The sequence below is a fragment of the Oryctolagus cuniculus genome, chromosome 8, assembly GCF_051225735.1.
Source record: "Oryctolagus cuniculus isolate XC-2025 breed Fujian yellow rabbit chromosome 8, ASM5122573v1, whole genome shotgun sequence".
Lineage (NCBI taxonomy): Eukaryota > Metazoa > Chordata > Mammalia > Lagomorpha > Leporidae > Oryctolagus > Oryctolagus cuniculus.
In genome coordinates this window covers 94971381-94985442 of record NC_142874.1, presented here as the reverse complement: position 1 = coordinate 94985442, position 14062 = coordinate 94971381, and positions in this window count along the sequence as shown.

Genomic DNA, 14062 nt, shown 5'->3' with positions numbered 1-14062 from the left:
GTGAAAGCTAACTAACAGCAGTACATCTGAGCATCATCTTAGATATTGTAACTCTTTCCAGGTTTTTACAAGTTTATTGAATTACTCTCATTGGGATTCAATGTTGTTAGGGCCCAGACAAAAGAGGAAAGTAGATGGGCTGGTGCTGTTTCATAACAGGTTAAGTGGTGGCCTGCAGTGTCAACATCCAATATGAGTGCTGGTTCTATTCCTGCTGCTCCACTTCTGCTACAGCTCCCTGCTAATGGCCTGGGAAAGCAGTGGAAGATTGCCCAAGTTCCTAGGCTCCTGCACCCCCGTGGGAGGGCTGGAAGAAGCTCCTGGCTCCTGACTCCTGAGTACATATATGGTTACCACATGGTGATTAATGAGTCAGCAGGTTTAGGACATTTGAGACATGACAGTAAAGATCAACTGCATTGAAACATCTCCTAATTATTCTTTCCATTTCTGTTGCACTTTGTGAGTTTTCAGTGGCTTTTCACCCAGCACCCTATTTCAGCCTGACAGCTGACATGGACATGAGCTTGACTGTAAAAGGTGAAGAAGTAGACTGAGGGGCCATTCAGGCATCCAAAGGCCAGACATGGCTGCTCCATGCCCTTTCTATAGCTCTGTGGTGTGCACTGCTTCCCATGTCGGAATGTTCTCTTCTTTTTAATTCTATTATTATTACCAGACACTTGATCCTATTTATATGATCACTTTAATACTTAATCCTATCTATATGTTCACTTTATGATCACTTTAACACTTAAGATGGCATTTTTACCACCCAGCTTAATGGGATTTGGGGTCCCATGGCAAGTTTTTAAATTGTACCCTTAAAAGTAAGTATTTAAGAATGTATGCAGAACTATACAGCTTTACAGTTATAAACTTCCTCCTCCCTCTCTTATTCCCACTCTTATTTTTCACTGAGAACTGTTTTCAATTGACTATACACATATGATTAACTCTATGTTAAGTAAGAGTTCAACAAATATTATGAAGAAACAAAACGAAAGAAAACAAAACAAAACTGTTCCTTGAAAATCAAGACAAGGGCCGCTCAAGTCATCCATTCTCAAAGTGTCAATTTCACTTCTACAGGTTTTGTTTTAGGTGCTCTATTAGTTCTCACAGATCAGAGAGAACATATGGTATTTTTCCTTTTGGGACTGGTTTATTTCACTAAGTATAATGTTATCCAGATTCATCTGTTTTGTTGCAAATGACTAGATTTCATTTTTTTTTACCACTGTGTATTATTCCAGAGTGTACATATCCCATAATTGCTTACCCAGTCTTCTGTTGATGGGCATTTAGGTTGATTCCGTGTCTTAGCTATTGTGAATTGAGCTGAAATAAATATGGGGGTGCAGATAACTCTTTTATTTACTGATTTCATTTCCCTTGGGTAAATTCCCAAGAGTGGGATGGCTGGGTCATGTGATAGGTCTATATCCAGATTTCTTCTACAGTGGCTGTACCCATTCACATTTCCACCAACAGTGGATTAGGATATCTTTTCCCCCACATCCTTGCCAGCATTTGTTGTTTGTTGATTTCTGTATGAAAACCATTCTAACTGGGATGAGGTGAAACCTCATGTGGTTTTGATTTGCATTTCCTTGATGGCTAGTGATCCTGAGCATTTTTTCATGGGTCTGTTGGCCATTTGGATTCCCACTTTTGAAATATGTCTGTTTAAGTCCTTTGCCCAATTCTTAACTGGGTTGTTTGTTTTGTTGTTCTGGAGTTTCTTGATCACTTTGTATATTCTGGTTATTAATCTTTTATCAGTTGCATGGTTTGCAAATAATTTCTCCCATTCTGTCAGTTGCCTCTTCACTTTCCTGAGTGTTTCCTTTGCTGTACAGAAACTTCTCAGTTTGATGTAATGCCATTTGTTAATTTTGGCTTTGATTGCCTGTGCCTCTGAAGTCTTTTCCAAGAACTCTTCACCTGTGCTGATGTCTTGCAGGGTTTCCCCAATGTTCTCTAATAAGTTGATGGTGTTGGGTCATAGATTTAGGTCTTTAATCCATGTTGAGTGGATTTTTGTGTAAGGTGTAAGGTAGGGGTCTTGCTTCATACTTCTGCATGTGGAAATCCAGTTTTCCCAGCACCATTTGTTGAAGAGACTGTCCTTGCTCCAGGGATTGGTTTTAGCTCCTTGGATAAATGTAAGTTGGTTGTAGATGCTTGTATTGATTTCTGGCATTTCTATGTTGTTCCATTGGTCTATCCATCTGTTTTTGTACCAGAACCAGGCTTTTTTGATTATAACTGCCTTGTATGTCTTGAAATCTGATATTGTGATGCCTCTGGCTTTGTTTTTGTTAAGATTGCTTTAGCTATTTGAGATCTCATGTGTTTCCATACGAATTTCAGCATCATTGTTTTCTAAATCTGAGAAGAATATCTTTGGTATTTTGATTGGTATCCCATTGAATCTGTAAATTGCTTTTGGAAGAATGGACATTTTGATTATATTGATTCTTCCAGTCATGAACATGGAAGATTTTTCCATATTTTTGTATCTTCTTCTATTTCTTCCTTTAATGTTTTGTAATTCTCATCATAGAGATTTTTTACATCCTTGGTTAAATTTATTCCAAAGTATTTGATTTTTTTTGTAGCTATTGTGAATGAGATCATCTTAGAAGTTCTTTTTAAGAAGGGGCCATCAAAGAAGGAGGTACCTTTCTCTGAAGGGAGGAGAAAACTTCCACTTTGACTATGACCTTGTCTAAATAAGGTCAGAGTTGGTGAACTCAAGAGGCTTCCATAGCCTTGGCAGCTCATGACAAGAGCCTTGGGTGATTACTGACGTCATAAATAAGAGTGTCAATTGTTAAATCAACAAGGAGAGTCACGGTGCACCTGCTCCCCATGTGTTGTACTATGAGAATTAATGGTAAAACTAATCTTCAAACAATACTTTATACTTTGTGTGTCTGTGTGGGTGCAAACTGTTGAAATATTTACTTAGTATAGAGTTGATGTTCTGTATATAAAATAATTTAAAATGAATCTTAATGAAGAATGGGATGGGAGAGGGAGTAGGAGGTGGGATGGTTTGCCGGTGGGAGGATGCTTATGAGGATAAGAACCGCTATAATCCAAAAGTTGTACTTTTGAAAGAAATTTATATTTATTAAATAAAAGTTTTCTATTAAAAAATAAAGTTCTTTTTCAGCCGTGGCATTGTCTGTGCATACACAGGCTGTTGATTTTTGTGTGTTGATTTTATATCCTGCTACTTTACCAAACTCTTCTGTGTGTTTCAATAGTCTCTTGGTGAAGTCTTTTGGGTCCCCTATATATAGAATCATGTCATGTGCAAATATGGATCGTTTGACTTCCTCCTTCCCAATTTGTATCCCTTTGATTTCTTTTTCTTGCCTAATGGCTCTGACTAAAAATTCCAGGTTTATATTTAATAGCAGTGGTGAGAGTGGGCATCCTTTTCTGGTACTGGATCTCAGTGGGAATGCTTTCAACTTTTCCCCATTCAGTAGGATACTGGCTGTGGGTTTGTCATAAATTACCTTGATTATATTGAGGAATGTTCCTTCTATACGCAGTTTGCTTAGAGTTTTCATCATGAAAGGGTGTTATATTTTATCAAATGCTTTTCTGTGTCTATTGAGATAATCAGGTTTTTTATTCTTCAGTTTGTTAATGTGATGTATCACATTGACTGATTTGCGAATGTTGAGCCATCCCCACATACTTGGGATAAATCCTACTTGGTCTGGGTGGATTATCTTTTTTTTTTTTTTTTTTTGACAGGCAGAGTGGACAGTGAGAGAGAGAGACAGAGAGAGAAAGGTCTTCCTTTGCCGCTGGTTCACCCTCCAATGGCCGCCGCTGCAGCCGGCGCACCGCGCTGATCCTGGCAGGAGCCAGGAGCCAGGTGCTTTTCCTGGTCTCCCATGGGGTGCAGGGCCCAAGCACCTGGGCCATCCTCCACTGCACTCCCTGGCCATAGCAGAGAGCTGGCCTGGAAGAGGGGCAACCGGGACAGAATCCGGCGCCCCAACCGGGACTAGAACCCGGTGTGCCGGCGCCGCAAGGTGGAGGATTAGCCTATTGAGGATTATCTTTTCTATGTGTTGTTGGATTTGATTGGCTAGAATTTTTTGGGGGATTTTTGCATCTATGTTCATCAGGGAAATTAGTCTATAGTTTTAGCTCCTTGGATAAATGTAAGTTGGTTGTAGATGCTTGTATTGATTTCTGGTCCAGCAGTTAAGACACCCATGGTTTGATACCTGACTCTGGCTGCTGACTCCAGCTTCCTGTTTATGCAGATCCTGGGAGGCCACAGTGATGGCCCAAGAAATGTTGCATCATTTTCAGCTTTAGGAATTAAGGTGATGCAGGCTTCATAGAAAGAATTTTTGGATCATTCCCTCCCTTTCAGTTGTTTGGAATAGCTTGATAAGAATTGGAGTTAGTTTTTCTTTAGATGTCTGGTAGAATTCAGCAGTGATGCCATCGCGTCCTGGGCTTTTCTCTGTTGGGAGGGTCTTTATTACTGATTCAATTTCCATCTTGGTTATGGGTCTGTTTAGGTTTTCTATATCTTCATGGCTCAATTTAGGTAGGATGTATGTGTCCTGGAATCGATCCATTTTTTTCTAAGTTTCCCAGTTTGTTGACATACAGCTCCTTGTAGTAAATTCTGATGATTCTTTTTATTTCTGTGGTGTCTGTTGTTACATTTCCTTTTTCATCTCTAATTGTGTTGATTTGGGTCTTCTTTCTTCTTTTTTTGGTTAGTTGGGCCAATGGTATGTCAATTTTATTTATTTTTCCACAAAACCAGCACAGACATGAGCTGGTGCAGCTGTTACATTATGTCTAAAATGGCACCCACTCTATTGGCTTGTTACAGGACACCACTGAAGGATGACTGTGGAGAGAGACATGTTCCCTCCTTTTTTTTTTCCTCCTCTAGTTTGGCAGGTGCACTATCCCTCACGGGGCTTCACGCCAGGTATTCTCCAGGCTCTTCCTGCTGCTCCATCGCCAGGGGCTTGTGCTGCTTCAGTTTGGTCTCACTTTACTCTCCAACGCTAATGCTGAAGCTCTTGGCTACCGGGATCCTGAGTTGTGGGCATCCAGGTCCTCCATGTTGGTCCACTGTGTCCCTCTAATTTGCATAGAGTTTCCTCTGCCATTTTCTCCCTAACTCTTCCCTGAGACTGCACTCTCTCCACTTCTTGTAAACTATCTTCTCCTAGATTAGAACAGTAAGCTCCCTCCCTACTCTGCCATCTTGGAAGCCCCTACAGCTATTGTATATTATTATAATGTAGAAGTACAGAAGGACTTATTTCACATCACTAATTTTACATTGATGGAAAAATCTTCTCATTTGCAGAAAAGGATTGCTCAAATTAATATTTTGAGGCCAGCGCCACAGCTCAATAGGCTAATCCTCTGCCTTGCGGCACCGGCACACTGGGTTCTAGTCCCGGTCAGGGCGCCGGATTCTGTCCTGGTTGCCCCTCTTCCAGGCCAGCTCTTTGCTGTGGCCCGGGAGTGCAGTGGAGGATGGCCCAAGTGCTTGGGCCCTGCACCCCAAGGGAGACCAGGATAAGCACCTGGCTCCTGCCTTCAGATCAGCATGGTGCGCCGGCCGCAGCACGCCGGCCACGGTGGCCATTGGAGGGTGAACCAACGGCAAAGGAAGACCTTTCTCTCTGTCTTTCTCTCTCACTGTCCACTCTGCCTGTGAAAAAATTTTTTTTAAAAATTAATATTTTGAACTCTAAAGCACTTGAAGAGTATAGACAGATTGATAGAGAGGTATATAGAGATATGTATAGGTATAAACATAATCATGCATCACTTAACAATGAGGATACAGGGCCAGCGCAGCAGCCCAGCAAGTTAAGCCGCTGTCTACAACGCCAGCATCCCATATGAGCACTGGCTCGAGTCCAGGCTGCTCCACTTCTGCTGCATCTAATGTGCCTGGGAAAGCAGCAGAAGATGGCCCAAGTGCCTAGGCCCCTACCACCCATGTAGGAGACCCTGATGGAATTCCAGGCTCCTGGATTCAGCCTGGCCCAGTCCCTGCTGATACAGCCATTTGAGGAAGTGAACAAACACATGCAAGATTCATTCTCTCTCTCTTTCTGTAACTCTACCTTTCAAATAAACCAATCAATCATAAACCAAAAATGATGAGGGTGCATTCTGAGAACATCATTAAGGCACCTTCATCATTGTGCTAGCATCACAGAGTGTACTCCAATATAGATGATATGGCCTAATACACACCTAGCTTATATGCTATATCTATTGCATCTAGGTTGCAAACCTGTGCAGATGTTACTGTCCTAATACTGTAAGCAATTGTAACAAACTGGCATTTGTGTACCTAAACATATCTAAAATAGAAAAGACCCAAGAAAGAGTATAAAAGATTAAATAGTGATGCACCTGTATGGAGCACTACCCACGAGTGGAGCTTGTAGGACTAGAAGGTGCTCTGGCTGAGTTAGTGAGTGAGTGTTGAATGAAGGGGAAGGCCTAGGATCCTGGTGTACTGTTGGAGACTACACATGTCGTCCACTAAATTTATGGAAAACATTTTTTCTTTTATATTAAAAGAAACTTCAGTTACTGTAACTTTTTCACTTCATGAAGTTTAAAATTCTTAAAAATTGTTTAATCTGGGAACAAAACCTCACTTAGAACTAAACATAGTGTACAGGTACACAATATTTTCTTTCTTTATATCATTTTATAAGTTTATTTCTATTTAATTAATTTTTTGTTAGAAACGACAATACAAACGCATGCACTAGCCTGGGCATATTTGGAGTCAGGATCTTCCACCTCCTCATCTTTCCCACAGGAAGATCGTCATGGGCAGTAACACCCACGGATAGCAGTGCCTCCTTCTGGACACTTCCTGGAATAGCTGCCTGAGACTTCTGGAAGAGGTGTCACTCCTTGGATGTTTGTAAGCAGATTATGCACCATCGACATTCATCTCTATGAATGCAAACTTTCCAGTGTTAGAGTTTTCCAATTTTTAAAAAGGAATTTTATATATATTTATTTTCATTTTTTTTTGAAAGGCAGGGGATGGAAGATTTTTATTTGAACCAATGGGTGGAAGATCTCTATCTGTCTTTCCCTCTCTGTGTGTATCTCTGCCTTTTCCAATAAATAAAAGGCAGAGAGATGGTGAGAGATCTTCCATGGATTGGTTCAGTCCCCAAATGCCTGCAACAACCAGGGCTGGGCCAGGCTGGGAACACGAGCCTGGAAACTAATCTGGGTCTTCCACATGGGTGGCAGGAACCCAACTACTTGAGTCATCACCGGCTACCATAGTAACAGGTAAGCAGAGGAGAAGCCAAGGAGCTGTGACAACCAGGCAATTCAACATGCACTTGCAGGCATTCCAAGCTGTGAGAACCACTGTACCAAACCCCCACCCCATGTTTTCATGCTTTTTAACAAGCTTGTTCAGGTCCGCAAAATCTTCTGCTAAATCATTCACTGTGAATTTTCTTGGGGGTCCTTTTCTTCCTCTGCAGTTTCCTTTTCTCTTGCCTCTTCTTCAGTTGTATATTCACTAAACAGCAGGGAGTCTTCCATTCCTTTATCATCTTATGGGATCACTGTCATATATGTAGTCTGTCATTGACTGAAACGTTATGTACTGCATGACTGTACATAACAAATTTATAATAATCTCATGTGCTGATATTTATAAAACTCTAGGTCTTTGCTAACCCATATTGCCAAGAACGAATATTTGTAGATTTGCTTAAAAAATAAAGGTCTATAGTATCATTATTTGAAATTATATCAAAGCTCAAGAGCTTTTGAAATACATTTTGGAAAAGTTTGTACATTTTGTGTTCTCAGTTAAGTTGGTTCTAAAATATTCTTTGTGGATAATTCAAACTATAGCTACTATATGTCTATTATAAGATAAAGCAAGTTATTAGATATATTAATTTTCTTAAACGTTCAGAATAAGAAAAAAGAGATATGAAGATAAAATTTCCTCTTGCTCTTAAAAACAAAAACCATATATCCTGTAAAAATTAAAAGAAAAAATAAGAAAGGAAGAGTGTGGGAAGTATCTATGCTCCTAAATCTGTATATGAAATACATGAAGTTTGTCCATCTTACACAAATTTAAAGATATATACATATATATATACATATATATATATATATATATATATATATATATATATATATATATCCCAGCTCCATCCAAAGAAAATGCTTAGGAACAATCACAAGTCAATAGCTGTGGATATTGCTAGTGGGAAGATCCTGATATATTAATTTTATTTCCCACTAAAAGAGCTGCTCTGCTTCCTAAATGCACCTGGAAAGTAGCAAGTATCACATAGGGAGATCCAAATGCAGTTCTAAGCTTTTGACTTCAGCCTGGCCCAGCCTTGGCTGATGGTGCCATTTGGGGAGTGAACCAGTGGATGAGAGGTCTCTCCCTCTCTCTTGCTTCTTGCTCTGTTATTATGTCTTTCAAAGAAATAAAATAAATCTTTAAAAAATATACAAGAAGAGCTGTGATGTTATGTTGTCCTAGAGAGTGAGGACACTATCAAAAGCTGTGGAGTTCTGGCAAAAGGACATAGCAACAAGTTTGAAGAATCTCCCGCTGGCCACCGTGGGGTTATGTGAACATCACAAAGAAGCATGACCAAAATTTGAGTCAAGCGTATTAAATTTAGAAAAGCTATGAGTTTAAATTGAAGGTGGGGGGGGGGGAGGAGACAGGTGAGGGTGAGTGTTATGTTATGAACAGTACTTGGCTCCTCAGACTCATGCAAACATTGAAATCTGAAAGTGTTAGTGGTTAATGGATTAATGCTAACAGACGAAGGGTGGAAACTTGATTGTATCACAGTGTCTGGGAGCTGGGCCTCCTGGGGGCTCTTGCCCTCCGAGGGCAGCTATAGAGAGAGGGTTGATATTTCCTCTCAGTTCAACCCAGCTTTTCCCTTCGCTTCCTGGTTCGCCACGAGGTCCTCCTTTCACACACCTTCTTTCCTCCTCAGAGGCCAGACTAATGGGGTTGCGCAATCTTGAACTTCAAGTCTGCAAAACCGCAAGCCAGGATAAGCCTTCCTTCCCAACGAGCTGTTTTCAGGTATTTGAGTTGAAGTAACAACAACAACCACTGATTGGTGCAGTAAAAGGGAAGGAAATGAGAGGAGGATGGGAGGAAAGAAAAAGACAAAGAAATTAATTGAATGCCCCTGGAAGTGTCCATAGCACCAACTCATTATTCTCAAAATTGAATTTTAGAGGTGAAGAAATAAGCATTATCTTGTCTCTCTGCCATGAACTAGCTTTCTTTCTTTCTTTCTTTCTTTAGAGATTTATTTATTTATTTGAAAGGCAGAGTTACAGAGAGGCAGAGGCAGAGAGAGAGGTCTTCCATCTGCTGGTTCACTCCCCAACTGGCCGCAACGGCCAGAGCTGCACTAATCCGAAGCCAGGAGCCAGGAGCTTCTTCCAGATCTCCCGTGTGGGTGCCTGGGCTCAAGGACTTGGGCCATCTTCCACTGCTTTCCCAGGCCGTAGCAGAGAGCTGGATTGGAAGTGGAGCCGCTGGGACTCAAACTGGAGCCCATATGGGATGCTGGCACTGCAGGTGGCAGCTTTCCCTCTATGCCACAGAGCCGGCCCCCATGAGCTAACTTTCAGTTCAATATAAACCACTCCAGTTTTACCAACTAAAAGACACTTTATTGTTTGGGGCTGTGCTTAGCTGCCTTGAACAGCTAACTCATCTATAAATGATTTTGTTGTAAATTTCCCTTTGCTTGGGCTATTTTTTTTTTTTTTTTTTTTTTGGACAGGCAGAGTGGACAGTGAGAGAGAGAGAGACAGAGAGAAAGGTCTTCCTTTGCCGTTGGTTCACCCTCCAATGGCCACCGCCGCGCACCACGCTGATCCGATGGCAGGAGCCAGGTGCTTCTCCTGGTCTCCCATGGGGTGCAGGGCCCAAGCACTTGGGCCATCCTCCACTGCACTCCCTGGCCACAGCAGAGAGCTGGCCTGGAAGAGGGGCAACCGGGACAGAATCTGGCACCCCGACCGGGACTAGAACCTGGTGTGCCGGTGCCGCAAGGCGGAGGATTAGCCTAGTGAGCCGCGGCGTCGGCGCTTGGGCTATTCTAAAATAGCATTGAGGGAACTTATACAAGTATTCCTAGGGTAATGATGTGAACACAAAAAATAAAAGTCTGTAAAGTAGCAATATAGAAAAGGAGGAAAATTGAACTCAGACAGCCTGGATATGACATTGATACTTCCCAGCTGAGAGACACGGGTCTAGTTAACCTCTCTGCACAGTCTACTTCTCTTGAGCAAAATAGGATTTCATGGGGTGCATGAGGTGTTCTCTCAATCTCATGCATCATAGCAAGATAAAGTATTATTAGCATGAAGAATAAAAGCTGGCAGTATTTCACTTGACCATTTTCACTTTACAAAAGTAAAAATTGCCTATACTGATTTGCAGTGGAGGATGGCCCAAGTGCTTGGGCCCTGCACCCACATCGGAAACCAGGAGGAAGCACCTGTCTTCAGATCGGCATAGTTCTGGCTGTAGCGGCCATTTGGGGGGTGAACCAACGGAAGGAAGTCCTTTCTCTCTGTCTAACTCTGTCAAAGAAATTAAAAAAAAATTTTAAAGTAAAACTAAAAAGTTAAATACACTGAAAACTTACACTAAGATATCAGCATATAGAAATAATTTCATAATTCAGAAAACCACCTGAGTATAAGGCTTAATGCTTTAATATATCAAGTTTGCTTAATTTTAGCATCTAATAAGTATTACCTCTTCAAAAACTTATAGGTAAATTTTATACCAAACTGAGGAATAGCAAGCAACAATAATTCTGACAATTTTTGTGCATAATTTACAACTCAATTTACAGTCAATATTTACCATTATTATGGTCTTGAATTAATCTTTTCTTGAAATTAAGACATTTAAACAAACTACATTAGTGAAAACTTGTTCTTATAATTGTGAGTTAGGAAGAGAGGATTGAAGAAAACATACCTTTTCCCCTATCCTCTGTTTAGAAAAAAAGGCCACATTCTCTGTCTGTCTGTCTATCTATCTAATCTTTAAAATTATTAATGAGAGACAGGCATTGGTGCAGTAGTTAAGTCGCTACTTGGGACGCATGCATCCCATATCAGAGTGTCTGGGTTTGAGTTCTGGCTACTTAGCTTCCCATCCAGTTTTCTGATAACACCATGGGAGGCGACAGGTGATGGCTCGAGTACTTGAGTCCCTGTCACTCACATTGGAGACCCTTATGGAGTTCTAGGCTCCTGCTTTTGACCTGGCCCAGACTTGGCTGTGGTGGGCATTTGGGGAGTGAACCAGCAGTTGGAAACTGTTCTGTCTGTTTCCTTCTGTGCCCCATTGCTTTCCAAATAAAATGAAAATAAAAATTTTTAAACATGTGTTAATGTCTTAGGAGCTACCGAATTCCTTGAAAACAAAACAAAAACATTTTCCCCTTAACAAACAGCAACCAGGAACACATTCTGTCTGGCTTTACATAAAAAGGTACCTCAAAAGGTTCATGGAAAATGAAATAAAGAGAAGTTTGGGGGCTGGCATTGTAAAGTGTTAAGCCTTTGCTTGCAACACCAGAATCCCATGTGGGTGCCAATTTGTATCCCTGCTGCTCCACTTCTGATCCAGTTCCCTGCTTATGGCTTGGGGAAGCAGAAGAAGATAGTCCAAGTGCTTGGGCTCCTTCCTGCTCATGTTGGAGACCTGGAGGAAGCTCTTGGTTCCTGGCTCGTGGCTTCAGGCTGGCCCAGCACAGGCTGTTGCAGCCATCTGGGGAGTGAACCAGCAGATGGAAGATCTCTCTCTCTTTCTGTGTCTCTCCCTCTCTGTCTGTAACTCAGACTTCCAAATAAATAAATCAATCTTTTTTAAAAAAGATAAGTTTATATTGGTGAAAAAAAATTTGAGACTCATACATTCTCATACTTCTATCAGTAGAAAGATGAAATCAAGGTGCTGAGTTTTTAGTTTTCTCTTTGTGTCCAGTAGGCCTCATTTCACTTCACTGATGTTACACAGAAAATAGATTATGTTCCCTTGGACATTGCTAATTCCAACACCTTTGTTAACTGGTTTTTCCATTATTAGCTTTCCATCAACTTCACCATTTTTGCCTTTCATTCTAGATTAGTCTTTTCCCATTAAAAAAAATATATATCTTTGAGGGCCAGCATTGTAATGCAGCAGGTCAAGCCACTTCTTGGGGCATTGTCACCCTATACTGGAATTCCAGTTCAAGCACCGGTTACACTACTTCCTAGCCTGCTAGTACATCCTGGGAGGCAGCAGATGGTGGCTTCAATATTTGGGTCCCTGGCTTTGGCCTGGCCAAGCACTAGTTGTTGTGGGCATTTAGGGAGTGAACCAGCAGATGGAAGATCTCTCTGTCTGTGTTTCTCTCTGTCACTGCCTTTCAAGTAGGAAAAAATAAACATCTTAAAATATTTACTTTTGAAAAGGTTAATATTTTACGTATTTAAATTTTTTTGAAGAAGTGATTTATATGAGCTGGCACTGTGGTTAGTAGGTTAAGCCTTGCCTGTGGTGCCAGTATCCTATATGGGTGCCAGTTCGTGTCCCGAGGTGCTTCTGTTTCTTTTTTTTTTTTTTTTTTTTTTTTTGAGGTGCTTCTCTTTCAATCCAACTCTGCTTAAAGCCTGGGAAAGCAGTGAATGATGGCCAAAGTGCTTGGGCCCAGGAGGAAGCTCTTGGCTCCTTGCTCCTGGCTTTGGTTCAGCTCAGCTCCTGCCATTGTGGTCATTTGAGAAGTGAACCCACAGATGGAAGAGCTTTCTCTGTTTCTCCCTCTCTGTCTGTAACTCCACCTCTCAAATAAATAAAATCTTTTTAAAAAATAAATAAAAGAAGTGATATATAATGAAAATTCTTTCTTCCACTCTGACCCTAAGTTATGCAACAGTGTGTTTCTCCATATTCTCCTTAGTCACCTGCTTTTGTTGGCATTGCTTTCCTTATCTTAAATGTCCTTCAAACACTTTTCAATGTTTGCCCTTCACTTCTGCAAAATATAGCTCAATCCTCTTATTCCTGAGCTACCAGCTCCACACTTAGTCCCTTATTCTGCATAACTGAATATGGTTTGTACTCTGCTTTCTTTAATATATTTAAAATTGCTCATGTTCCTAAATTATTTTCATATTTCCTGGACAGATTTTAGGTTTCTGAATAGCTTACAAATTTATAGCTTCCACAAAAGCAAGAAATGACTCATTTCTTTGGTTTTTCCATGTAGCAATCTGGATCTATGCATGTAGTTGGTGCCTAATAACTTCTCAGTCCTCGCAAAACCCTTCCTGGTGATTCTCTAAACTTGCTGAATATTAGAATTACCTGGGGAGCTTTTGAAGCTCATAAATGCTTGTCTTCACCTATAGCAATTAAATCAGACTCTTTTGGGGGAGGAGATCTAAGCATAAGTCCTATTTAAAAACTACTAGATGACTCCAACATGTAGCTAAGTTTAAGAAGCAGCGACCTAACCCACCTCCCTGGCCTGGATTCCAGCAGATGACCTTATTTCATGAGAACATGTTCTCCCTGCCAAGGTCCTATGTTCACCCTCCCTGCACCTGCACCTGTACCCGTCTTCTGCTTGCTCACATTGCAGCTAAAAAAGAGTTCCCCCCCCTCCAGCTCCCTCTGGTTGGCTTCCCTCCAGATTCCACAATTTCTTTGCCTCCGTTTCTGGAAAACCTTCTCATAAGACTTTTCCAAGCCAACGTATGTCATGTTTTCACCTTCCAGTTGCTCTTCAACCTACTCATATCTGGCTTTCCTTCCTACCAGCCTATTCCAAAACAGTCCTTGTCAGTGTTACTTGTCATGTTGCCAAACACACAGGTCAGTTTTCTGCCTCCTTCTTACCTCGCGGCAGCAGGACCATGCCAGACCATGCTTTCCTCCAAATGCCCTGTCTTCTCTGTCTTCTTGATTTCT